Source organism: Lissotriton vulgaris, chromosome 3_1 (genome assembly GCF_964263255.1).
Source record: "Lissotriton vulgaris chromosome 3_1, aLisVul1.2, whole genome shotgun sequence".
In the NCBI taxonomy this organism is placed as follows: Eukaryota; Metazoa; Chordata; class Amphibia; order Caudata; family Salamandridae; genus Lissotriton; species Lissotriton vulgaris.
The window spans coordinates 1,367,358,990-1,367,385,715 of NC_141689.1; positions in this window are offsets into that span (position 1 = coordinate 1,367,358,990).

Below are 26,726 nucleotides of genomic sequence, written 5' to 3' on the forward strand. Positions count from 1 at the left end.
GATCTAGTCAGAGAAAAAATAGCGGTGAAGAAGGAATTTGGCCTTCTTACAGAAAAGCAGTACCTCTCTTAGCAATCAACGGAACAAGATCAGTAGTACTACCGCCCCTTGCTGGTAAAAAGGAGAACAGAGTTGTATCAATCGACCTGGTAAAACCACAAGCATGTGGCCTATAATCAACAGTAGGCCCAGTTGACTCCCAAGAAACAACAGAATACCCCAACTTGCAACAATCCAAGAGGTTCAAACTGAAAGACTAATCACATTCGATCAGCCTGCAGTGCAAAGAAAGGGACTATGCAATAATGCCATGGAACTCGTGCCTCTTGAAACACAGATTGAAACAGTTCGTCAAGAAACACCAGTCTACAATGATGTGGCATCAGAATGTGCTACCGAAAGACAAATTGAAAGAACAATTCCAACAATTGACAGAACTGCCTCTGGCTATTTCATCAACTTCGATAACTTTTCCGAGGATCAAAGGAACCCCGAAGTGATGCCAGGAACAAAAAAGACTTTTAAAGAAAAAGCAACAGAACTCTTTCATCAACTGAAGGAAATGTACCTTATTTCTCCATGGTTAGAGTTCTGGTTTGGTCTAGGTATATTTTTTCTCCTGCTTTGGCTCATCATGGTACTTTGTTCGGGAAAATTCATTGAGGGAAAATATAGTACAATGGACACAGCAAGTCAGAACATCAACTTAGTCCTCAAACCACACAGATCATCCCACGTGAAGAAAAGAGAACTGTCAACAGTAAATGTCACAGCCATTCCAATACCCGGTGGGGTAGTATGGGAGAAAACTGACTATGGAATCTATGGTCCGGTCGAGATCCTGAAGTATCCTCATCAATTCAAGGTTTCCTTAAGTGACTTTGTAAAACCTAGTACATTCTCTGATGATTGGGACTTTGAAAGTATTAATAATATGATGTCTGATTTAGTAATGTCAGCTAGATTCACAGATCATGATTATTTACAAAGTTCGTCTAGTTATGAACAGATGTTCTGCTTCACACACTATGGTGATCATTACTTGCATAAATCTGCACAGCCTAGAAGTGTTTTTAAGTATAACCAATGGGAACATTGTGCTACACCACCTAAAAGCAGTTTTAAAACATTCTATGAGAAATTTCAGTACTTCTCAGGGTTTAACACCAGTGATGCAGAAACGTTTTATTACAAACTGTTAGATAAAACAGGATTGAAAACAATGCTGACAAATACTAAATTGATATATTCATAAGCATTTTATGAAAAAATGATGACATATGGTTTTGATTATTGGAACAATAACATTGAAACAAAAACCATCTGGGGTACAAAAGATTGGCAGGTACAAGGCCTAGAAGCATTATTCAGAACCTGCATGATCCCAGAACAAATGATGTTTTTAAATGACACAATTCACCAAACGTCCTGTCTTGGCCTAGCTAAGATCAAAGAGCTTAACAAACCGTCTATTCCAAAGCCAATACCTGATAATGCAACAACAGATATTGAGATAGACGTAACTAAAATTTTACATTCAAACAGAACACATCCTGATTGGAAAAAGTGGTTAATCTGGCCTACTGACACAAACAACTGTCAAGATAGATTCCTGAATAAAACACAGGGGTTAAAAATGACCAGACAAGACCCTAGATACTCCCAGAGACAACATCCAGGGATAGTAACAACATACAGTGTAGGGAAGCTGTGCCTTGAATGGCTAGAATCATCCACACTGGCTGAAATTAAGCAACACTTGTCTTTACTTCAGCATGGAAATTACCATACACACACACATGCTATAGTGACAGCAACAAAAATGTATTTCTTAGTGGTGAAAACTGTAAACATTCACTAAGCGGTATACTTTTGTGCCAGGGTATTAATTTACATGGAGCCTGTGAAGGAAATTCTAACAACCTTTCATGCCACCAACATGTCACACCTGCAACGCAGATAGAGCCTTTCTTTATGCAACTCGCAAATGGGAGTTACATTCTTAGAGCGGATCACAGCTGTTGTGGCCCTTTGCCAGGGAAAGCCTATCTCGTAAGCGTAACTTCCATGGTCAAATGCTGTATGCAAGCATTGTTTCCGAGCGGCACTGGAGACATAGAGACTCCCATTTGGCCTTGTTTGAATTTCTCTTCTATACGAATTGATACTTTAAGCAGAATGAAGTCTGTGCTTTTGCAGACAACAGTGCCCATCACGTCATCAAAAGAGACATATGATCTCCAAGTTGCAAGGACAACATCAGAGATTCATGACCTTTTATCAACAAATTGTCCCGTGCATTTCACAGAAATGCTTAGCCAAATTCTTAGCATGTCTAGTGCCATAGGCATCCCAGGCATATTTAAGACGATTTTTTCGGGACTGCTAACACCATTTCAAGCAATTCTGGGAATCATTCCCAATTTTGTCCATTCAGTCTTTGGCGGCATACCCCTATTTTTGGGACTTGTAGCAGGGATTTTATTTTTGACCCTCCTGCTCCGATATGGCAAGCCAAAGCTCAGACATGACTCCTACAAGGATGGAAGGAACAATCCTAGCAGTGCGCTACCGGGACAGAATAACTAGAGTCCTTGGATTGGCCAGGCTGAGAGATCTAAACATGACCTGGTTCCTTTCATTCAGACCGATATGGCAAACCTGCATCTTACCTGTGCTTCGATGTATGCTATGCGGAGATGAGTGCGTGTTGGACATCTGTCTTGCACTTCCATCAGCAGTACCAATGGATATCGATACTTTGCTAAGTCCGATAACGGCTCACGCATTGTGTTGTCCCCAGCGGCTACCAATCCTGATGACGGCATTCGTTGAGACTCCTGTGCTACGACTAGGTGGTAACAGTGGAGCGAGTGACAAAAGCAACATCACCCAGGTACGACCATTTGTGAGCATTGCTGATCCAGACTTTGATGATAACAATCATTCTCACACCTGCCAAGTTACAGCACTATCGAATTTGGTCGAACTGTCACCTGATTTTGTAGACCAATTCTTTGAGAGCCTGTCTGATATGATGTTCTCACCCAAACAGAAACAATAACTTTAGAGAAGCATTCCGACACACAGCGTTCCCATGAACTCTGAATTTGGCCTTCAGTTTTGAACAACAAAAACTGCTGAAAAGCGTTGGAACTCTATTCCCTGTTCAACAACAATTTTTTTGAATTGAACACTTTTTAAAAAATATTCACCTTTTTCTGGCACGAAAATTCTTTGCTTAAAGTAGACCTATTCATAAAGAACAGAAGCTTCTACTTCTATTTAAGTAAATCTAGAGACATGATAACTTAACACCAGCCTCTAGCACATTTTATAACAAATGCATTTATATGTGATGAAATTATCTCGCCTTTTCTTTTCTGTATTAAGAGATATTTCATGTGCAATTTTTTCGCAAAATCGTTCAAACTGATTACATATGCTATAATTTTTGAATGATTCCTATGCTTAAAGACGTACAGTACCTATATTTTCACGTATTTCAAATACGCCTATTTCAAATGCAAATATGTATTTTGGGGTGGGCAATGTTACACATGCATCTTATTGCTCTAGTTTTAGTATTTTGATGGACATAAATTCGTGGAGTGGGTGTCGCGTTCTAATCTAGGACCCTGATCGATACTGTGACCTTATGCCCCTATACGGCTATAATCCCTTTGTACCCCTATATTGGCATAACCGATCAAATGCAATATTCAGAAACTCGTCTCTGGCCTCACACGAACAGAGCCACATTTCAGAATCGTTTCCTCTGCAACTTCCTTTGCAGCTCATTAGTGCAAATGACACAGCAGAAGCCACTATCTAAGATTCCTAGATTAACACTCCGAGTTCTTCAACAAGATAAAAACTCAGCAACCTGGGAAAGCCCCGCTTGCTATGTTTTGATTAGTAATAGAACTCTAATGAGCACTAAGAGACGATCACTTCCTAGTGACATCTTTATTGACGTCTTATGTCCAAAAACTTACGTCAAACAAGGCACCTTTCAGGTATAAATATTACCAACGTTGCCTTAAGCAAATGCTAGCTGTCTCATAGACATCGCTGCCGTTATCGCTGCTGATGCTATCACTGCGAATGAGCGAACGATGGTGTGGTGAACAAAGGAGCTGAACAGCCGTCCCCTGCAAGAGCCCAGCAGATGCAAGCTGCCCGCGGACGCTGCCCCTCCTCCTCCTCTTTGACGCGCTGAGAGAGACGCTATCTTTTCTCCTGCCGAGAAATCCAGCTCCGGCGTTTCCAGCCTACTCTTGCGAGTGACTGGGATATCGAGTCCCTGGAAGGAGATACCAGACCTCCAACATTCTATTTCAGAGGTATGGTGTTGACTAAACCCTTAGAGAGAATTCTTGAAGCAAACCTTGGCAAAACCAACTTAACTAAAACTGCTACTTACTTACTCCCCTCCCAAGTATTAGGCTTAGGTCAGGTACACTGGGGTAGGTGTAGTTAGAAGCACCAGGTGAGTACGTTAGTCAAATGTATATATGAATGTATATATGTTTTATTCATTTTAAACCATTGTATGGCTAAGAAACCATATCAATGCTTTTACAGTATTATTTCGCAATACTCATCTTACTGTACGCACTTTTTATAATAACAAGTCTTGCAATTGTGGCAATTCATTTCTCTTGTATGAGAAGAAAGACTGTTCAATAAATCATACCTTTTATTGAAAACGCCCGTCTCTCTATTCTCTACATATTGTGAAAGTAGTCTGCACAACAACTGACTGAGTAAAATAACTGTCTATTGTTTCACACGACTCTAGAGATTGACTCTTATCTGAGGAGCAAAGTTGTCATGTTGCACGGTTGTTGGAAAACTGAATCCCTTCTTGTCTGTACCAGGAAAGCTGATCACTTCCTATTCAGTCAAGAAAGTTTCCAGTGACCTCTGAGCTAGTTGGTAACAGACCCAATTAAGTTTAGCATAGTCAGTGGAGACCTGGAAGATCCGCACTTCTACGTCTATAATACTGTTTATGTTATTCCAATGCGCAGGGCCTATTGGGAAAATAGGAACTACACTACAGTTGTGAAGTGCACATTTTCATTGATAAACAAACACTCTTTTTTAGCTTTAATGATTCCAAGCAGATGACAAGAATGATGCTGTGGTTTGAGGCAGTGTCATTGGAAACATTACTTTCTCGGCCAAGTCAGAACTGAAACAGAAGGAACGGCTTTGACATTCTGGTATGCCGCGCATGCCTGAGATGACATTTCTGCTTATGGTGCCTGAAGAAAAAAATAGAAATAGCTTCCTTTTTAAAAATCTGAATTTGAATCAAGATGCTCTCAAGTTCATGTTTAGAAAATACCAAAGATACATTTGAAGCCTGTCATGAAAGAGCAGCTGATCATTAGAATACAGTTTGACACTGTGCTTGTAAAATTGTCAAACAAAGCAAAATCTGCACGCTGCCCAGAAAGTGAATACTCCAATGTAAGAGTTGTGTTTGTGGCATCAATGCAAAACAAGCTGTTTACATAAATTTGGAACAACTTGTTTTAATTATTTTTGAAAATAGAATCTGCCTTCCACAAATGACAGGTTCTCGGCTTCCTACAGTTGGCTGGGCCTTTTTTGAGTCCTCTTCCACCGCGGTTCATCGAGAGAATCAACCAAACCAATCGCTGTTGAGAAAGGTAAGCTACCTTGTGTAGATTTCTAATTACATACATCATTATGGTTGTAGCTAGCATTTTATTTTGTATCAGTAAACGCTTTAATTAAGGCTACTGTATGTTGTTCGACTGAAACCAACATGAATAACAGTTTAAAGATTGGCCTTATCATGCATTTAAATGTTTATCAATTTTTTTAAACATGTGTTTGTGCTTTTAGTACTTGCATACCAAAGTATCCTCCACTGTGCTTTTTGCGCCTACATTCGCAGTAGTGAGTGGAGGCGAGTGGAAGGTCCACGGGGAGATCAGAAATTGTGATCAAAGGCTACAGGTAAAGCATTGAATCAACCAATCCAAATCAAGACTCCTCTTCCATGCTCTGTCACACCTTTCCCTGGATCAAATGCAATGCAAGAGATGATACACAGCTGAGTCCCAATAGGTAGCAAATTTTAGACCATAGGTACCCTGCATAGAACTTGTAAAGTAATACAGTAGTCACCTTTGAATGGTTTATTTAGTCATTTTCGTGTCATCCACGATGATCAATCACAAGGTTCTGCTTTTCTGTTCTACATATGCATACTTTCATGTATCATAATATCATGAGGCTCTTTAGTGTGATGTCTAGTTTGTCACTTTAGTCTGTACCTGAGCCTAAAAGATAGTTGTAGTACATGACAGGGAGCAAAAACCCTTTAATCTCACTGTGGGGTGGTCAGAACTGGGGGCAATAATCATTTTTCATGATCTGGCTTTCATACGTGAAATACAAGATCACAAAGTCCATGAAACATATGGGTCTTCAAAAACTAGAGTGCTGACCTTTTGCAGATCTTACCCTAGAAGCCCTCCAGGGCAATCTGACACTCTTAGCAAAGTGCATCATCATTTCAAAATCTCAAACTCACAAAATTAATAAAATCGATATTTCAACATGCATCAACATTTAGCCATTCTGAAGTATGCTATAGTCCTTGCTTGGTATATGTTGGCCACGTCTGGGCGTAACAGACCACCTATATTTGAGCGTTACCTCTCACAGAACCTCATTAAGGTACCTATGTTTTATATTCCAGCAATGCTTGCCTTTATGTACACTCCCGCCCCTTTTCATTGTTTCCTTTTCAATTGTGCTCCAATAGACCTCTATGTGGTTTATCATGTCAATGTACATTACAGGCATGTACATATATTAACACAGTCTATGTATCTGAGTGTATTCACATAGGATAAGTGTACATTAGGCCTTGCAATGAGGCCTAAAGATGTGTGTATTGGTTTTGCCTGATTTCATACTCTGCCTGTGAACTATAAGTGAGTGTTCAAGATTGTCAGATGATTATTTTCCTCTTCTACCCTTATCAATGTAGATAAGCAGGTAGGAGGTAAAGCAATTTCTGAAGAAGGACCTTGCTAAAGCTTCAGGTTCTGCACTAATTAGGTCCTGAATGTAACATGTACTAATGCTTCTGAATGTTTCAAATAAAAGCATTGTCTTGAGCTAAATGTTGCTATCCCACCAGCTCCACTGAAAATTAAAGGACAATAGAGTATAAAGACTCTTGCTGAGTAAGGGGGAAGCGGGACAAACCATACTGGTTACATGCTGCTTGGCGAGCAATACTGAATGCCATCAGATCTGCAGCAGGTACGCTGGGCAACAAGACTGCAGTATAACAATGCCTGAAAGGCAAGCTGGGACTTTCTTGAATTAAATGAATTAAAAGCCAGACTCATAGCACTAGCCACCTCTGGTGCTAGCATATGGTGGGTACACAGACTATACACATTACAGAACAGTGAAAACAAATGTTTGCATACACTATTATCACTCCCCTGAAATAACCCTCTCGTCAATAATGCAGGAGGAATTAGGATTGCAGTATATTAGAGATATTTTAAAGATGGTACCTACCTTACTATTGCTTTCAATTTGGTCAAGACATGAGGCAGTGCTAACACAGTAGGTAATCAATGACTGTTTAAAACTGTCTAAGGCCCATGAGATCAAGTGGTTAGCCAATGTAAAGAATGAACAACACTCAATTGGTAAAACAGAGCTGTTCACTAATCCGAAGTCAATCAAATGTCAGACCAGATTACTGTTTAAAAGCGAACCACTGCACTGGATATCCGAGAAGAGGCGAGAGAGGGGCAGGAAAAGGGTAATGTGATGATGTACCTCCCATTGCGAACAACACCCGGTATCAAGCCATGTTTGTTGAAGGTGCCTTGTCAGATTCAGATTAGCTTTATTCGATTTTCATAAAATAAAAGATCATAAAAGCAACAATACATATATATACATCTTTACATTCCATATGATAATAAATAACATTTAAGTTAAAAAGGTATTAAATCATAATATGATTAATCTACCACATGTCAAATATTAGCTACTCATTGAATTACGTGTCCTTAAAACATTTTTTTAAAAGCCTGTCATAATCATTGTACATGTGACATTTCCCAGCTGCTGCAAACTGAGGTACGCTGGCCTACATTGCCGCCAGGATCCCTGCCTCAGGTATTGTTTTATCCATCTACTGCGTTCCCTTTCATACAGTTTGCAGAACAGCACCACGTGGAAGGTGGATTGAAATGACATATTATCGCATGGGCAGAGGGCTAAAGTTCTGCACCAGTCGTTTTTGGTAGGAAATGTGACCAGCCGATGAAATAGGTTAAATCTGAACCTTGTCAGGATAAAACGATCAAACTCCAGGGTACTAAGAGTTAAATATGGATGTATTGTGTAACAAGTCAATGACAATTGATGTTCAATTACCGTTTTCTTTGTGATCTCCCCTGAGCGCCTTAACAGGTCAAAGTGGTTCATGCATAACCTTTTTAGTGCTTTTTTTGGTGCATCCCGGATCAAGTCCGGGTTACAAAACAACTCAGGCCTTTGCAGGTCAGTGAGCGTTTTCCTGACATACTCAAGCCAGATAATACGCTTCGCATTATCCAGACCCATGACGTCCCTAATGATACCCTGGTTTAAACCAAGGGCTTCTGAAGCCCATACTCTCCGCCAAAGCAGAATAGGTTGCAATTTGATCAGATCTGTTATGTGATCCATACCTAATTCAGCGTGACAGTTATATACAGAAGTGCCCTTAGGGAGAGCTAACAGGTATTTAAAAAGTTATTTTCTGCAATTTGCAAAGATGATATATCCTGGTACCCCCAGATCCCTGCCCCATACAATGCAATACTTCTGCATTTGGCCACATAAATATTTAGCATAATTTCGGGGTTTTTTTTTGCCTAATTTAGTAGAAAAATTCATCAAGGCCACTATGAATCGTTTAAAGGATAGGGCCCTATTCTTAACCTCAGGTCCCCAGGTGCCCGAGCCATCTATTAGTACCCCCAGGTGTGGGAAGGTTTTAGTGTATTCGATTTTGAGACCTGCCATTTTAAGATGTTTGCAGCTAACGCGACCTTTGCCACAGTGCATCACAAACGATTTCTTTGCGTTAATTCTAAGGCCCTTGCTTCCATAAATTCTGCATACTTCAATAGGGCCTTCTGAGCACCCACCTTCGTTCTGGCCATCAGTACTGCGTCGTCCGCATAAAGATGGGAAATAATCTGCTTATTACCGTACCTCGGAGAGACAATTGTACTGGCCCCCAATTCAGCCTCCAGGTTATTCGTATATAGTGAGAAAAGAAATGGGGCCAGAATGTAGCCTTGTCTTACACCCTTCTCTATGCGGAAAGACCCCGTACACTCCCCCCTCAGCCTGTGTCTTACTTTAGCTGTTGCCCCTGAATAGAGCTGCAGAAGAAAAAGCATGATGGCGGGCTCAACATCCATCTCCTCCAGTATTTGCCACAGCTTTGCATGCTCTACGCAGTCAAAGGCTGCTGAGAGGTCCACGAAAATTGCGTAAAGACACCCCTCTTTAGCCCGAGTATATTTCCCTTGTATCATTACAAAGTTCAGGACCTGCTCCACAGTACCCATCCCTTCCCGGAATTCGTACTGTACAGGGCTTAAAATACCATGTTCCTCAGCCCACGTTTGCTTTATTTAAGACCACTCTCCCTGCGATTTTCATGAGGGAGTTTAATAGAGATATGGGTCTGTAATTAGTTGGGCTCTCCCTGCCCCCCTTTTTATATATCGGTAAAATGACTGATTCTGACCATGTCTTGATGAAACCTTTGGCACAACAGGCTTCTAGAACCCGTGTGCAAAGTGGGGCCCAAAGATCAACATTCATTTTGTAAATATCATTAGGGATCCCATCTGGTCCCGGGGCTTTATTATTTTGGCTGGTATTTATTGCTAATTGTACTTCCTCAAGGGAAAACTCCATGGGTATCGGGAGATGGTCGCGTTCTGTTGAAGAATACCCTTTTGCCTCAGCCTCATTCATGATATCCCCTTGTGTGTTTCTGTAGACATTGGAAAAGAAAAGTGCCTTGTCAACAGAGATTTCTTTTGTTAAGGTTTAATCTTGGTTTGACCCATTTGACCTAGATCTGCTCCCATGCAATACAGTTACGCCCCAATCCCAAATGCACATGTTTTTCTGTGAGCTTTATAAAGAACGGAGACAATGGTTCTTAAAGACACTTATGAAACTGTAAACATTAGAAAGTGTATAGAGGCTTTAGAGTGTCTACAACTGCTTCAGAACTATTGAGTTTGCATAACGGTATATAGATTTATTGTCTGTGTTATGAACACAGGAAGTTAATGCGGAAACCATGATGAGGTTTATGTAGTATTCTTGTTTTAAACCCTACCATATGAAATGTTTTACTAGTTATCTTACTGTTTTAGATTTGCACTGAATCATTTTAATCGGATGTATATTTCAAGATGGGCTACTTGTATATATTTTGTGATTAACAGTGTTTATGAGCAGACGTTTGAATTGTATGCTTTTTTGGTTGTCTTAAACCGAATAAAGGGGGTCATTATAATGTCAGGCCAATCGCCACCACTCAACCGGCGGCGGCGATCGACCTGACACTTTTCCCTGGCCGCACGCCAATTATCTCCAGCTCTATTACGATGGCGGGGGGCCCAACCGCGGACGGAAAGACGGTCCACCGCTTTACCGCAGGCAGGCAATTGTTACAATTGCCTGCCATGCAGTCCTGTGCAATAATATGGTGACGTTGCCTAGCAGGCACCGCCTGCCATATTAGGGTGTCAGCGGAGTCTGGCCTTTCCATGGCGGTGATGCCGCCATGGAAAGGCATGCGATGTCTGCCTTTGGGGCGCCCATTGTGGGCCCCGTGGTGTTGGGGGATAGGGGGTGCACTTTGGGGGTAACTATGGTACCCTCTACATTGGCATGCACAAGGTGACAGGCACAGCGGGACCGCCACACCTCTGGCAGTCGGTCCCGTTCACCCGTACAGAGGCGGGCGGACTTTGTCTGCCCGCAATCATAATACCCCCAAAGTATTGAAACAATAACAACTGATTTATTCATAATTATGCTCATTATCCCAATACACGTGATGTACCATAGTTTAACTCATAAAAATCTTTATTTGTGATAAATCACAGAGGATTGTGTGTGTACTGATTGCAGAAGTGACCCCTAAAAACAGCGAGTTCATGCCATTTGTCCTACCGCTTTTATCCTCTTTGCTTTGGCCAAAGCTGTACCTACCTGTCTCACCTCAAAAGCACACCTGTAACTTAACATCTACAACAATAGCAATCACTATTACCACCAAAGAAACGCATGTTAAATAATCTTATATTTGTATTTGTATTTGCATGTGGATTTGTAGAGCGCGATTCCTGCCCGGGGGCGTCCAAGCGCTAGGAACCAGCAGAGGAGATTGGCGGAAGCAAGAGGTCTGGCAGAGAATTACTGTGGGGAGTTGAAGAGGAATGTTTTGAGCTGTTTCCGGAATGAGGAGAGGTTGGGGTTGGCTCTCAGATGGAGGGGTAGGGTGTTCCACGTCCTGGAAGCATTATGGGTGAAGGTCCTACCACCTGATCTGGCCTTTTTTATTCTGGGTGCCGTGGCCATGAAGGCCTGGTTTGAGCTGAGGTTTCTGCTTGGTTGGTAGTGGGAGACTAGGTTACGGGTGATCAGGGGACCTGTGTCCCAAAAAGCCTGGTGGGCGATACACATGGCTTTAAAGTGGATTCTTTGGCGTACTGGCAACCAGTGTAGGCTGATCAAGCCAGCTCTAACAGATTGTCGACGAGGGAGCTGAAGTAGTGTGCAAGCTGCACAATTCTGCACTGTTTGAAGTCTCCGCAGTGTATAACCTGGAGCGGCAAGGTAGAGGGCGTTGTTGAAATCCAGGCGGGACTGGATCAAACCCTGGCTGGCTACCTGCTTAGCTTCCATGGGTAAAAGATGAAGAACTTTCTTTAGCATCCTAAGAAGGCCGAAGCAGGTAGCTGAGAGTTTGGTAGCTTGAATGCCAAATGAGAGGGATCTGTCCAGCCACACCCCGAGGCTCTTGATGTTATCCTTGGGTGCCGGGGGGGGGTGCCCAGACAGGGTGGCCATAGAACATTGAAAGAACTAGGATCAGCAGGACCCAGAAGCATCAGCTATGTCTTGTCCCCGTTCATTTTAAGTGATGAGGAGGACATCCAGTTCTTTACCTCCTCTAGACATTTTCTGAGCCCTCCTCCCATTGGCATATTGGCTTCCTGCGCCAATGAGACCACCAGCTGGGTGTCGTCAGCGTAGGAAATGATCTTAACTCCAAACGGACGGACAACCTCAGCCAGTGGCCTCATATAAATGTTGAAGAGCGCAGGTCTTAATGAGGAGCCTTGTGGGACCCCGCATCTTAATGGTCTGCTAGTGGACGTTGACTCGTCGTCGAGTACCCAAAAGGATCTGTCCTTCAAGAAGGACTTGAACCATAGCCATGCCTTGTGTTTGATGCCAATATTAGTCAGGCGATTCAGCAGGATGTCATGGCTGACCGTGTCAAAGGCCGCACTAAGATCAAGGAGGATCACTGCCACTGATCCTCCTTGGTCCAGGATGTTTCTGGATTCCTCGACGACCATGAGAAGGGAGGTTTCAGTTCCATGCTTAGGTCTGAAGCCTGTCTCAGTGGGATCCAACAGTTGGTTGTTTTCTAGGTAAGCAACCAGTTGGCCGTTGATGTATCTCTCTAAGACTTTTCTCAGCCAAGGGAGTAGAGAGATTGGCCGGTAGTTGCTAAAGTCTGAGGGGTCTAAGCTGGGTTTCTTTAGCAGGGCTCGGACCATGGCCCGTTTCCATAAAGGCGGGACCGTGCCGGAGGTGATGGAAGAGTTAAGGAGGTCCATTATGATGGGCAAAGTGACCTGGGATGCTGACATAACAATGTCTGGCAGGGCTGGGTCGTCAGGGGAACCTGATTTAACTTTCCGAGCCACGGATTCCAGGGACGCAAGGGTGAGAGGGGGAAAGTGGTCCAGTGTGGGAAGAGGCTGAGATGAAGGGTGTATCAGTGTTGTGTTGGTCTGGGCTGGGACGGCGGTGGCCAGGGGGGGAAGGATTCATAGATTTTATTGATTTTTTGGAGGAAGAAGTCTGCCATCTTGTTACAGTGTTCTGTGGATTTGGTCTCAAGGAAGCTAAGTGCCAGCTTTGTAAGATTTTTCACAATCTGGAATATTTCTCTGGGTTTTGATTTGGCTGAAATAATTTTATTGAAGAAGTGTGCTGCTTGGGTGACTTTGATTTCTTCTTTATACTCTTTGATTAAATTTCGGTATTGAGTTTTATTTCCTGGTGAGAAATCCAGGCGCCATTTCCTTTCGGCTTTCCTACACTGGCGTTTCTTTGCCCTAAGGGCCTCTGAGTACCAGGGAGCAGATTTATGGGAACGTTTCACTGTGGTTTTTCTTTTGGGGAGGAGGGATCGAGTGATTGGGTGATCCATTCTTCGTATGTCTGGTTTGCTAGGCAGGGGTCCTCGTTGTAGAGAGGTGGGTTGCTAGCCAGTTTGGTGGTCCATTTTTCGACTGGAAGGCGAGACCAGGGTCTGGCTATTCTTACTGTGAGTCTGATGGTTAAGGGCCTAGATGTGGTCCAGGAAAAGGGAACTAATAGATGGTCTGTCCACGGGAGGGGGATTGGTAGACTAGTTGCCAGATCTACACAGTTGCTAAATACTGGGTCCAGCAAATGACCCTTAACGTGGGTTGGAGAGCTGAAAAGTTGGATTAGTTGCAGAGCTGCTAAGTCGTCTGTAAGTGTGGTTACTGTATGGTCTGCTACGGAGTCAAAGTGAAAGTTAAGATCACCTAACAGGGTGAAGTTAGAAGAGGTGCTAACTCGTTCGGCCACAATCGAAGCAAGATGGTTGTGGAATTGCTTGGGGGGACCTGGGGGGCTGTAAATTAAAGTACCTGAGAAGCAGTTGTTAGGGGAGAGTTTGAGACTGAAGGCTAAGCTCTCGCAATCAGGGATAGTTTCCGGGATAACTCGGCAGAGGAACTGATCTTTATAGATAATTGCTAAGCCTCCTCCTCTACCCTCAGGACGGTCCTGACAAGTGATTTGGAAGCCAGGCGGAAGGGCTGTGACCAGGGCAGGGTCCGAGTCTGTGGCCAGCCAAGTTTCCGTCAGGAAAACAATGTCTGGCATACGTTCTTCCAGCAGTAGTGCAAATTCCTCCCTATGTTTAGGTAGGGATCTACAGTTTCGCATGAACATGCGGTACTCGTGAGACTGGTCTAGGGCCGGCTTGGGTTTCAGGGTAGATTTGCAGGTAGGGCATGTTTGTGGTATTTTTTCTACGTGAAGCAGATGCTGGCTGCACTCCTTTCGATGGGGCCTTAGTCCTAGGAGGGTTGCGGCACTATAATGCCTGGGTTTTACGGCTTGAGATGTAGGGGGGATAGCCCTAGGCCCGGTCTCGGCGTGGATGAGCGCAGACGAGCTTGCTTTAAGCGCGCCTTCGGCGCGCAATTGTTGCGCCCACTGCGCTCGTCCGCTGCGCTTCCTCCACATACACATGATTTATGGGAGGGGGAGAGGAGAAGGGGGGCGTGGCTTCGAGGGGGCGTGGCCTGTGTGCACGCCGGTGATGGCGGCAGCTGTTGGTATTTGCAGGAGAGCCGCGGCTGCGATAAAATCCGCAGCGCGGTATATCAGCGTCAAGGTCTCAGTCCCTATCTGAGCGACAGAGAATCTGGTGGGTTAAAAACACAACACAATAATGTGACTCGCAAGTGAAATTTTTTAAAACAGCTAAGCAGTAAGACTCCCGGCTTCCGCCTCAGGAGTGGTGGTTCTAACTGGACGCTCGCACTCAGCGCCAGTTATAGCAGAGCAGGGGGCGTGGCCTAGAGGGGGCGTGGCCTGTGTGCACGCCGGTGATGGCGGCAGCTGTTGGTATTTGCAGGAGAGCCGCAGCTGCCATAAAATCCACAGCGCGGTATATCAGCGTCAAGGTCTCAGTGCCTATCTGAGCGACAGAGAAGCTGGTGGGTTAAAAACACAACACAATAATGTGAATCGCAAGTGAAATTTTTTAAAACAGCTAAGCAGTAAGACTCCCGGCTTCCGCCTCAGGAGTGGTGGTTCTAACTGGACGCTCGCACTCAGCGCCAGTTATAGCAGAGCAGGGGGGCGTGGCCTCGAGGGGGCATGGCCTGTGTGCACGCCGGTGATGGCGGAAGCTGTTGGTATTTGCAGGAGACCCGCGCTGCGATAAAATCTGCAGCGCGGTATATCAGCGTCAAGGTCTCAGTCCCTATCTGAGCGACAGAGAAGCTGGTGGGTTAAAAACACAACTCAATAATGTGACTCGCAAGTGAAATTTTTTAAAACAGCTAAGCAGTAAGACTGCCGGCTTCCTCCTCAGGAGTGGTGGTTCTAACTGGACGCTCGCACTCAGCGCCAGTTATAGCAGAGCAGGGGGGCGTGGCCTGTGTGCACGCCGGTGATGGCGGCAGCTGTTGGTATTTGCAGGAGAGCCGCGGCTGCGATAAAATCCGCAGCGCGGTATATCAGCGTCAAGGTCTCAGTCCCTATCTGAGCGACAGAGAAGCTGGTGGGTTAAAAACACAACACAATAATGTGACTCGCAAGTGAAATTTTTTAAAACAGCTAAGCAGTAAGACTCCCGGCTTCCGCCTCAGGAGTGGTGGTTCTAACTGGATGCTCGCACTCAGCGCCAGTTATAGCAGAGCAGGGGGCGTGGCCTCGAGGGGGCGTGGCCTGTGTGCACGCCGGTGATAGCGGCAGCTGTTGGTATTTGCAGGAGAGCCGCGGCTGCGATAAAATCCGCAGTGCGGTATATCAGCATCAAGGTCTCAGTCCCTATCTGAGCGACAGAGAAGCTGGTGGGTTAAAAACACAACACAATAATGTGACTCGCAAGTGAAATTTTTTAAAACAGATAAGCAGTAAGACTCCCGGCTTCCGCCTCAGGAGTGGTGGTTCTAACTGGACGCTCGCACTCAGCGCCAGTTATAGCAGAGCAGGGGGCGTGGCCTCGAGGGGGCGTGGCCTGTGTGCACGCCGGTGATGGCGGCAGCTGTTGGTATTTGCAGGAGAGCCGCGGCTGCGATAAAATCCGCAGCGCGGTATATCAGCGTCAAGGTCTCAGTCCCTATCTGAGCAACAGAGAAGCTGGTGGGTTAAAAACACAACACAATAATGTGACTCGCAAGTGAAATTTTTTAAAACAGCTAAGCAGTAAGACTCCCGGCTTCCGCTTCAGGAGTGGTATATGCTCTCACATGAGGCCAAGAGACCAATCATCAAGACAATTAAGATCCCGGGATAACTGTAGGAATTACTATAAGAGAATTTACAGTCACATAGAAATTAGCCCAATCCAAATTGGCACTCCAGCAATACATTCCAAAATGGCAGAATTCTATAGTTTCAAGCCTTGGGCCCTAATGTCAGAGATCGAACAAAGGATCAGAAATCTAGAGGAAAGGTTTTCACATGAAACATTTAACAGCCTGACATCAAAGGACAAAAGAGACAGAGGTGGTTGATCAAGAAAATAAATCTGATATTTGCGTTAACAAAGCAGCAGTGAAAACACTCCAATTAGTGTGGCTCGTTTGTGGAGTGCAGTATTCCAGTCCTGTTAAAATCAACCTTCGATAGTGAAAGTGTAGTAAGTGGCCCTCTGGGTCCATACAGTCAAGAATCTCAAGCATCCTAACGTTCTCACTCTTCAGCCATTAACAGATGAGCATCCAATCCTTATTCTACAACAGTCCATTAAAACACGTAATTATTGAACCATCAAGACTGATGACTAAATTCAAGAAGAACAATATTTCTCTGAAAAGGGTTGAAGATCTTCAGAGGCTCTTGTGTGGCCAGGAAACGGACATACAAGGATAATGCCCACCACAGGATATTGTGACATTAAATATTTTGCAGATTATTGCACCATTGGGTATCGATTTTCTTTTTTGTTTACTACAGGGGGTGGCATTTAGCTAAACAATATTTAGGACACCATGTTTGCATTAGACTATATTCTGGTACAATACCCCTAAATAATGCTTTTCCAAACCATCTACATTAATAGTGAGATAATACTTTGGCAAATATATATGTGAATACTAATGCACACTTCATTGGCTGAGAAAAGTTAAAGACCTAGAGTTACAGGCGAGTAGATTCAATATTACGGGTCTCAGAATTATACTGGATATTTACATCATGCTTTCTTGTTTGTGCATAATTACTTTGGGAAACAAAACAATAAAACAATTCTGATCCAAAAAAGTAATACATGTATCATTATTGACCTCCCAGGACCAAGCTTGAGTCCTGCAAAGTCTTTGGTTTTCCTGGAAGCACAATAGGATGCCTTTGTGTGGGATAACAACATTCTATTGATGGTGATGTTTGTTGGAAGCACATGCAGTGAGCAATGGTTTGATGTTCCCATGATATAGAGACTATGCCTGCTTCAAAATGTGTTGGGATCTCCAAAGCGAAACATCACACATAAAAAACCATATGGCACTGTTTTCATAATTTTCGTCTGACCCAAGACACCTTTTGATGTTTATACATTTTTAGAGCATGGATAAGAAATGCTTGTGTTTCTTTTTTTGTGATGAATCCCATGGGTGTCAGTTTCCTATTGATTTCAGAAATTCCTGTGGACTATTTGAGCTCTCTGCAATTATGTTTTCATCAGTTGGAAAAGTGCGTTCTCTACAGTGTTTACTTTGTGCCATTGAGCTCCAGCCCTCATTTTTGAGGCCCAGAACTTATTTTTTGTCACCTGAATCTGACTGAGAGCAGGAGAGAGAAAGGCAGAAAATTAGACGGAGGGAGAAAGAGAAAGTTGGGAAAACAGTAACAGGGGAACAGAGGGCTGAAAAAAAGTACAAAAGCTGGATAGAGGGACCCAAAATTTCGGGTATTAGAAAGGAGAGGCATGACCCCTCAATCAATGGAGCGCCCAAAGCCATAATACTAGGGTTTACCCTCATTAACACTATGCTAAACAACTAATAGAAGCCTGCATCTACTGCTCACTCATAATCCAGGAAAATCCTTCATCTATTATGGTATGAAAGAGAAAACATTCAACTATACCCATGGAGCAAACCAAGCATGAATCAAGACATATGATAATTCTACACCCAATGTAAGGTGTTAAAGTTGTAAGGAAGAGACACCTTGCAGGTATGTAAGAGGGAAGGCCATACAAATGCTTCTGATCTCTCATGGACTTCTCATCACTGGTATGTCCAACCAAACAACCAAACCTCCAGGTCAGGACAACCCTAGTCACCTGACCCCAAGATTAAACTCTACCTCTAAGGTACAACTGTACAGATAACAGAAACGCACCACCTATCACTTTTGCAGCCCTATATATAGGCTGTCCTTTTCCAGTCAAGAGCAAGTCTCAATACCGAGTCCTCAGTGAAATAAACAGGAACTATCTAAAAGATGTGCCAGACTACACTAACACATTATAAGCTAATGCGTACCGGGACAGTTCAGACAAAATGTACATGGTTTCTGAGGGTAGCGCAAGCAACCTGGTATCCTGCCATCACCTGTCACAACTTTATTCACTGCCTGACACCACGCCTCTAGTTGCCATAAATTCAACCAATTTACCGTACTACCTTAGTCATCGCGACACGTCCATGGCCACCTGGTCATCCCCCTCACACCATAGAATCTCAGCTTAGGTCCTTGACTCAGCTTCCCTTCACCTAGCCATCTTGTATTAAATCTTCACACACTACTTCACCGAGCCGGATGATCGCACGGCCTGCAGGCTCACTCACCCTCTCGGCCAGCTCCCCCTGCCTCACTTTATGCTCCCATCCCCTCTTCAAAACCACGACCCTTTTCCCTTTTCTCCTTATACAGCACCAATCCATTTATACAACCCTGTCCTGATGATGATCCCGAGTAATTGAATCGAAACTTTGTCGACTCCTCAGCGCAACTAAAGGCGCAGCATAGGTGGTTCAACGAAATCATTGTCATTTTTTCTCCCATTTGTAAATCTTTGTCTGGAACCACCGTATTCACTGTACATACTTGATCACATTCGCACATTGTGCCGTTTTTGTCTGCTGACTACACATAGACACTTGCGTTGCCACTAATTGTGTCACCCACAACACAAAGCACCAAGGCCAATCGGGGTTGCTCACAAATTTTTGCCTTCAGTGCTGTTATAACTGTATGTTGATTTTTCTCTAAATTTGCTCTTAAATATATGATGCTGAATGCACATTTCAAAAAATCAGCCTAGAGTCTCCCAGTTTCTCCTTTCGTGTAAAGTATTGTACTTGCATGTCTAACCGTCCTCCCTAACTATACCAGTTGAAATACTGTTGTTTGTTTAACAGATATTATGTTGGGCATACAATGGTGTGTCCTTGGATGTATGATGTTGGTTGTGTTGGTGTTTGATGATGGTCGAATATGCATATTTTGGCATGGGAATGTTCCATTAACGGCACAGCAAGCAGGTATCATGGTTCTAAGTCCCCCAAAGCAAGTTGGTGACCCTTTATGTAATGTTTCCCTAAGCCCACACGAGGTTCATGTGTTTATGCTGAATGCTGAGACCTGTGACCACGGACTGGGTTCCAGAACTGAGCTATGTGGTCTGGAAGGGCACAAACAGTCCATCACTTTACTATCTGAGAGCAACTACAGTCCTGTCATTGAGCTTAGGGATGCTGGTAGCTGTGGCATCAGGCAGTCTTAGTAGCGAGACAAGCATTTTCGTGTTACCTACTAAAGGAGAGTTTCCTCTTCTGCTGTACCAGTCCGTTTTACCAAGTTCTTGACTTCATCCTTTTAGAGGTGTACTCACAGCAAAGCTCTGCCTAGAAGAGCAACCCTGCTACTTGGAGAAGAAAGGAGTGGTCCAAGAATGACTGGGCAAGAGTGTCAAGCACTGATGACATGTTCGGAAGCTGTTGCGTGGCCTACAGCTGCCTTGATTATGGACTGTCTGGAATGTCAATCGGTCAGTCCAAGGCTTAATTTAGGGAATTGCTAATCCGGAGGAGATGCTACTCTAACTTAAAGCCAGGTAGAGGTGCACTGTTTCCCCCAAGGGGTGACCTATGCCGGTGGGGTTGTAAATATTAACTCTGGCGGTACCCCTGAAATCTTATTTTACTGAGAAGCAGTCTCCACACTCACTTTGAGCACACCAGAATGATTTGTGTAATGACTTGCATATCCTGGTGCACCTGCAATGAGTAGCATCCCTATTTCTCCCATCAGATTCCTGTAACACACTCACCAAGCGAACAACGCGCACCCTTTGAGTGTCTCTCTGATCATTAGGGCAGGCGGTGTTCTGTTGGACCAGTGTGACTGTCTGAAGGGGTAACCAACAATATCTGAATCCCCTGCAAAGCGAAAGGGCTACATCTATCACCCTTTATCCACCGAAACCGCTTTGTGTTCCAAGTGAAGGTGCATAATGGAGCCATGGAGCTAACTGAGATCATAGTTGCAGTCACACTCGACCAGTTACAAAGGGTGATAACATGCTAAAAAGTAAAAAGAAACCCTAACTAAAAGTCACTCGGAGTTGGGGAGGTGTTAGAAGGTGGTTCTGACACTCTGAGCCACCTGACTTGTTTGCTTTTTGAGCACCTATTTGTTGAGCTTTTACTGTGGGAGAGCCTCATAAGTGTGACTCACCCACAGTGAACTCATGATGAAAGAGTCTGCATGTGGATTTTAATGGTGTCCCTCTAGCTTGACTAGGGCGCTTCGTAGCAGCAGTACTAAGGAGATCGGGCTGGTTACATGCAGACACATGTGTACATGCGTGTGCACACGTTTACGGGGTGCGCACAGGAGATTCCTGGCGTGAGCAGCCCAGGAGCAGCCACAAAGTGAATGGTGTGGCAGAATTGGGTGGTGGCATGGAATAGGGTTTATACACTGGGAAGAAACATGCCAGGGAAAGTCAGGGTGTTTTACTGTTTTGACAACAAGTGTGGCTCAGGGGTTAGAGGCGGCAGACCCGGAAGCTGAGATCGGCCCTGGACCAGGGTTCAATTCCCCGCCTCGGCGGGTCTTGGGCTAAAAAATTCCACGGACTCGATAATTCTCGCTCCGGTGCCTTCTCGACTCACGGGTTCACACTCTGCGACTCTGGGCAATAGCTTGCTTAATCTCCACAATGGCCCCTCGCGGCGGGATGCCTGGCTTTCACCTTGTGGATACCCTGCCGAGGTTATCTAACAGGGGAATACCAGGACGGGTTCCCTAAGCAAGCGCCGGGAAACCCACTGCAGGTAGCTGTGCGCTATATAAGCTCAAATACATTTACATTTAAATTTACATTTACTTCATTATTCTCCTATGGGCTAGTGACACTTTCCTAAGGCCTACAAATTCCCAACACACACTAAAGTCCACTGTAACTTGTGTGAGAAGAAGTATTCTGCAAAGTCCAATAGTCATATTTGTACTGCTTTTGGGTCATCCAGAAATGTTATATTTCTCTGAGTCAGTTCATAACCAGGGCCTGGCTGGCAGCTAACTCTGCCAGGCTGATTTAATGACCTTCCTCCCCAAGCTGTAGCCCCAGAGGCCCAGCTCAGCACAACTGCATTTGGGGGCAAGATGATGTGCATACATGGCAGTGGTGGTACTAGACCCTACCTCCCTGCGGGAGGAATGAATATGTTATGCAATGTCACAAAGTAATTCCAACAGCTTATGTATATTTGTAAATTGGTGCATAGTATTAAGTAGTATGTGTGTTTAATAAATGTACTCTTACTTTTATAAAGCAAAGTACGGACTGGACAATCAATTATTGAGTGTTAATGGTGCATCTCTGTAATAGCGGTTACTAGCCCACACCACCTCTCTTGAGTAAGTCTCAGACTGCTCTGCAATGCTACCCTCTGAGAGTCAGGCGTGACAATTGGGTGTTAGGTTCCAAGTGAAGAACAAATGTAGTCATGTTGTTTGTACAGGCCTCACAGATACTGCCTGGTTTTCCAAGGCGGGGCACTAGGATGACATAGGCTTAAGCAGTAAGGTGGCCCAGGTAGGGGTTCTAACTGCTAGAAATGGAACTGCCCAGTGTACAAGTCCCATAGTGTACCGAGGTAACTATGTAGAAGGCAGAAGAAACTGTGAGAGTGGGGCGGCTTACATGACTGACTGCAGGGGAACTCTCAGGGTTAGGATGACCGCACTACTGGCAGCCGCAGCCGTGCGAATGCTGCATTCTAGATGTGAAGATATCTTGCTCTGTGTCATGATATATATATAATATATATATATATATATATATATATATATATATATATATATATATATATATATATATATATATATATTACCTACTGGCGGTCGCCAGTAGGTAGTTATAGTTAGGATTTTTTTCAATGTTAAATCTCAAAATTCTATTTGGAATAACTTTGGCACCGGTTGACGAATCTGCCTGAAAATTTCCTGAAAATGGCCTCGTTGAGCTCCGGTTCTTCCTTGAAAGTTTGGGGGGGATACGTCAAGCGGGGGCCGAGATAAAAGGGGGGTCCCAAAACACGTTTTCCCCATGTTAATTTCCATAGGGCGGTCAATTTCACTTTTAGCCCGAACGGCTGAATGGATTTCCACCAAACTTGGCAAAATTGTAGGGTCTGGTAGCCCGGTGTGCCTTTGCTATGTCTCAAGATATGTGCTGCAGGGGATTTTGAGTAATTTAGGTTCAAAAAAATATATATATCTATAGGCGCTCTCCAGTGCGCGCACCGGAGTGCGCTCCAGGCGCGCCACGCGACTTGCGCGCAGAAAGCTGATTGGCTCTCAGTTGTCTGTAAACATTCTAAACAGTCCGGAGCGGCCGCCATCTTGTGTCTCGGTAGGATCGAGACACGAGAGGTGGGCAAAACAAAGAGGGAAATGACCATAAGGGGGCAGGGTAGACCCCCCCTTGACCCCCTAGGTTTGATGAGGGGGCTATGAAAGGGCCCCGCGGGGCATTTAAAATATTTTTTTTTTTCGTTTTGCGCGGGGGAAGCGCCCGGTACGCGCACCAGGTAGCGCACCGGGGAGCGTAAAATGAGGGAAAAAGATGACAGAGTTTTTAAAAAATGAAGTTTTTATTTAGAAATTGGAGGTAGTTCTAAAAAGAACTTTTTTTTTTCTTCTTTTTGTTGTTTTATATTTTTTTTGTGTTTTTTGAACTTTTTGAACTTTTTTTGGCTTTTCAAAACAGTTTTATATTTTTTTTGTATTTTTTTAGGGGGAGAAACAAAAAAAGGGAATTGAAACTGGCTCAACTGGAGCAAAAAAATAAAAAACCCCAAAAATTACTTCTTTTTGGGGCACTTGTGATTATCACCTGCAAGGACGATGAGCTTAACGCTTTTTTCACCATAGGCGATAAGCTTGCCACATGCAGAACAAGTGATTTTAAAATCAGCAAATCTTGGCTGAATGCAAGGCATCATCTCGGATGTTTCTGGTCCCGATGAAGTGGGTTGGTTTGTTTGGGAGGTGGTCCTTGACGACTGGGGGAGGTTACTGGCCAGTTCCCTGAACTCAGCACGAGAGTAGTTGTTTGGGTGCTTTCTGGTCATATGACGAATCATGGTATAGTTACCAAATGAATATTTTTTGTTTGGGTTGCCCCGTGAAAGTTCCTCATTGCAGATTAGGCAAGTTACCTTGGGCGCATTCACTTTTTTCTTGTCCTCTGGGATTGAAAAAAACTCCCATACAATGTGTGGCTTGGGTTTGTATGGGGTATTTTCTTCAGGCAGCCATCTTCTCCTCCCCTCCTCCTCTTCCTCTTCCTCCTCCTCCTGTTCTTGACCACCAATATAATCTTGAGGTGGTCCTCTTGGTGGTTGTGGTGGTGGTGGTGGGGCAGATGCACCAGCTGCTGCTGCTACTGAAGCCATTATTAATATCAAAAAGGTACAGAGATGTACAAACTGTCCTGAACCAATGAGAAGTGTTATTTTTAGGTCACAAGACCAGGGGCTTCATCATTATGAAACTAAAACTGTTATGAACCAATGAAAAGTGTTATTTTCAGGTCACATGACCCGACGCGCTTACGCTACGCGCCCCCGGGCGCGCCCGGGGGCGCGCCCGGGGGCGCTTTGGGTCGCGTAGCGTAAGCGCGTCGGATGTTTACGTTGCGCGATCGTATTCGCTCGAGTACTTCCGGGTGCGCTTACGCCGTGCGTATCACGCGGACGCGGCTACGCGATACGTCATGATCATGTTTTCGTTCGCGATATTGGCGCTTACGGGACGCTCCTCGGAGCGCGCCCGGGGGCGCTTTATAAAAGTACGCTTTTCGGGGCGCTCCCCGGGAAGCGCACCGGGAGCGCTCCAAAGCAAAAAATAAAAAAAAATAAAAATGGGAAAAATTGTAGGGACTGGTAGCCCTATTCTTAAGTGGTTTTTACGAAAATTAACTTTGATAAAATATATATTGTGCTACATTGGGCTATATATATATGCCAAAATGCCAAAATGTAACCCAAATGTAGTCCAATGTAGCCCAATGTAGCCCAAAGATGGCCACCAGAGAACAAAAAATGTAAATGTAGCCCAAATTTCAACTCGATGTAGCCCAACTGTAGCCCAATGACAGAATGTACCAGAGTGTTCTAAAGAACAACTAGAGTGCTAACAGTCTTATTTATAAAGTGAGACTTATAGTTAGGAATTAGCATTAAAAAAAACCTATGAAATTCACTGAAAAAACCATAGGTTTCACACCAGTTATAGTTAGGAATTAGCATTTAAAAAACCTATGAAATTCACTGAAAAAACCATAGGTTTCAGACCGGTTATAGTTAGGAATTAGCATTTAAAAAACCTATTAAATTCACTGATAAAACCATAGGTTTCACACCAGTTATAGTTAGCTGGAAATTTTACTGATATAAAACCATTGAAATTCCCACGTTATAGTTAGTTGGACTCACTATAACTTGCGCGTGCAATGCACTGCTGATGACATCACATATTACATCACTCATGACATGGTCAGTGACATCACTCATGACATCACTGATGACACCATCCTTGTAACACAGTGACAGACCTCCTTTCACTGTAAAGTAACCTTTGAAACACATATTCAAAAATAGAAACTAACATTAACAAAAAAGTGGATATACCCATACCAGTTACAACAACCAATTCAGTAATTTCACCATCTATATACAAATTCGCACATTCACCAACAGTTTTATGTATTCACTCATACATATACTCACTCATCATATGTAGTGATACCCCTATTCATTCTGTTACACAGTCATCAAAAACTTACTCATACATATACTCACACATGCAAATAAACTAATAAACATCCATTTATTTGCATATACAACTATACACACATTAGCACATTACTTCTAAGGAAACCTACACATACTTACTCTCTTAAACAATCACTTATAGAAACACATACTTATTTAAACAGGAACTCTTTCAATCTCTCACTCTCACATATACTTACTTATATACATCAATTCTCATATATACAAGATTTAAACATATGTAGTTACTCATAAAGACACTAGTGAGAGAGGCATTCACTCTCTAACACACACATATACACACTCATCCACCCATACAATCCTACACAAATGCTGTCTTCAAAACACATACAAACAGTGAGTCAGTCATTGATGCATCTATGTGCTAGGTAACAGCCCCACCAAACCATACAGACACTCATACTGATACTAAAAAAACATGTCATGAGTGATGTAATATGTGATGTCATCAGCAGTGCATTGCACGCGCAAGTTATAGTGAGTCCAACTAACTATAACGTGGGAATTTCAATGGTTTTATATCAGTAAAATTTCCAGCTAACTATAACTGGTGTGAAACCTATGGTTTTTTCAGTGAATATATATATATATATATATATATATATATATATATATATATATATATATATATATATATATATATATATATATATATATATATATATATATATATATATATATATATATATATATTGTGGAGAAGTTTGGCTCAGGGTTTAGAGGCGGCAGACCTGGAAGCAGAGATCGGCCCTGGACCAGGGTTCAATTCCAGGCCTCTGCGGGTCTTGGGCTCATTAATTCCACGGACTCGATAATTCTCGCTCCGGTGCCTTCTCGACTCATGGGTTCACACTCTGCGACTCTGGGCAATAGCTTGCTTAATCTTCACAACGGCCCCTCGCGGCGGGATGCCTGGCTTTCACCTTGTGGATACCCTGCCGGGGTTATCTCACAGGGGAATACCAGGACGGGTTCCCTAAGCAAGCGCTTAGATACCGACCTCGGTCAGTGATTTGCGCTATATAAATAAATGTACATTTACATTTACATACATATCTATATATATATATATATATATTACCTACTGGCGGTCGCCAGTAGGTAGTTATAGTTAGGATAATTTTCAATGTTAAATCTCAACATTCTATTTTGAATAACTTTGGCGCCGGTTGACGAATCTGCCTGAAATTTTCAGGAAAATGGTCTCATGGCGGTCCGGTCCTTCCCTGAAAATTTGGGGGGGATTCGTCAAGCGGGGGCCGAGATAAAAGGGGGGTCCCAAAACGCGTTTTCCCC